Here is a 2,500-nt window from a genome sequence, read left to right on the forward strand (position 1 = left end):
TTGGGCAGAGTCGCCAGCACCTTGGCTGGGCCGGTGCCGAAAGTCCGAAAATTTTCCGACCCGAAAAAAATAATAAAAAATACGAGCGCGTAGGAAATTGAATTTGGCACGGTGGTTGTCGGGGCCGTTTTCTCAGATTTCGAGAATTGCTCCGAAAACGTCGGGACCGACTAGTTTTTGCCCAAGGTTGCTAGCACCTTGGGCAGAGTCGCCAGCACCTTGGCTGGGCCGGTGCCGAAAGTCCGAAAATTTTCCGACCCGAAAAAAATAATAAAAAATACGAGCGCGTAGGAAATTGAATTTGGCACGGTGGTTGTCGGGGCCGTTTTCTCAGATTTCGAGAATTGCTCCGAAAACGTCGGGAGCGACTAGTTTTTGCCCAAGGTTGCTAGCACCTTGGGCAGAGTCGCCAGCACCTTGGCTGGGCCGGTGCCGAAAGTCCGAAAATTTTCCGACCCGAAAAAAATAATAAAAAATACGAGCGCGTAGGAAATTGAATTTGGCACGGTGGTTGTCGGGGCCGTTTTCTCAGATTTCGAGAATTGCTCCGAAAACGTCGGGAGCGACTAGTTTTTGCCCAAGGTTGCTAGCACCTTGGGCAGAGTCGCCAGCACCTTGGCTGGGCCGGTGCCGAAAGTCCGAAAATTTTCCGACCCGAAAAAAATAATAAAAAATACGAGCGCGTAGGAAATTGAATTTGGCACGGTGGTTGTCGGGGCCGTTTTCTCAGATTTCGAGAATTGCTCCGAAAACGTCGGGAGCGACTAGTTTTTGCCCAAGGTTGCTAGCACCTTGGTCAGAGTCGCCAGCACCTTGGCTGGGCCGGTGCCGAAAGTCCGAAAATTTTCCGACCCGAAAAAAATAATAAAAAATACGAGCGCGTAGGAAATTGAATTTGGCACGGTGGTTGTCGGGGCCGTTTTCTCAGATTTCGAGAATTGCTCCGAAAACGTCGGGACCGACTAGTTTTTGCCCAAGGTTGCTAGCACCTTGGGCAGAGTCGCCAGCACCTTGGCTGGGCCGGTGCCGAAAGTCCGAAAATTTTCCGACCCGAAAAAAATAATAAAAAATACGAGCGCGTAGGAAATTGAATTTGGCACGGTGGTTGTCGGGGCCGTTTTCTCAGATTTCGAGAATTGCTCCGAAAACGTCGGGAGCGACTAGTTTTTGCCAAGGTTGCTAGCACCTTGGTCAGAGTCGCCAGCACCTTGGCTGGGCCGGTGCCGAAAGTCCGAAAATTTTCCGACCCGAAAAAAATAATAAAAAATACGAGCGCGTAGGAAATTGAATTTGGCACGGTGGTTGTCGGGGCCGTTTTCTCAGATTTCGAGAATTGCTCCGAAAACGTCGGGAGCGACTAGTTTTTGCCCAAGGTTGCTAGCACCTTGGGCAGAGTCGCCAGCACCTTGGCTGGGCCGGTGCCGAAAGTCCGAAAATTTTCCGACCCGAAAAAAATAATAAAAACGAGCGCGTAGGAAATTGAATTTGGCACGGTGGTTGTCGGGGCCGTTTTCTCAGATTTCGAGAATTGCTCCGAAAACGTCGGGAGCGACTAGTTTTTGCCCAAGGTTGCTAGCACCTTGGGCAGAGTCGCCAGCACCTTGGCTGGGCCGGTGCCGAAAGTCCGAAAATTTTCCGACCCGAAAAAAATAATAAAAAATACGAGCGCGTAGGAAATTGAATTTGGCACGGTGGTTGTCGGGGCCGTTTTCTCAGATTTCGAGAATTGCTCCGAAAACGTCGGGAGCGACTAGTTTTTGCCCAAGGTTGCTAGCACCTTGGGCAGAGTCGCCAGCACCTTGGCTGGGCCGGTGCCGAAAGTCCGAAAATTTTCCGACCCGAAAAAAATAATAAAAAATACGAGCGCGTAGGAAATTGAATTTGGCACGGTGGTTGTCGGGGCCGTTTTCTCAGATTTCGAGAATTGCTCCGAAAACGTCGGGAGCGACTAGTTTTTGCCCAAGGTTGCTAGCACCTTGGGCAGAGTCGCCAGCACCTTGGCTGGCCCGGTGCCGAAAGTCCGAAAATTTTCCGACCCGAAAAAAATAATAAAAAATACGAGCGCGTAGGAAATTGAATTTGGCACGGTGGTTGTCGGGGCCGTTTTCTCAGATTTCGAGAATTGCTCCGAAAACGTCGGGAGCGACTAGTTTTTGCCCAAGGTTGCTAGCACCTTGGGCAGAGTCGCCAGCACCTTGGCTGGGCCGGTGCCGAAAGTCTGAAAATTTTCCGACCCGAAAAAAATAATAAAAAATACGAGCGCGTAGGAAATTGAATTTGGCACGGTGGTTGTCGGGGCCGTTTTCTCAGATTTCGAGAATTGCTCCGAAAACGTCGGGACCGACTAGTTTTTGCCCAAGGTTGCTAGCACCTTGGGCAGAGTCGCCAGCACCTTGGCTGGGCCGGTGCCGAAAGTCCGAAAATTTTCCGACCCGAAAAAAATAATAAAAAATACGAGCGCGTAGGAAATTGAATTTGGCACGGTGGTTGTCGGGGCCGT

This window comes from Erythranthe guttata, chromosome 7 (assembly GCF_056151865.1).
Source record: "Erythranthe guttata isolate IM_541 chromosome 7, IM_541, whole genome shotgun sequence".
NCBI lineage: Eukaryota > Viridiplantae > Streptophyta > Magnoliopsida > Lamiales > Phrymaceae > Erythranthe > Erythranthe guttata.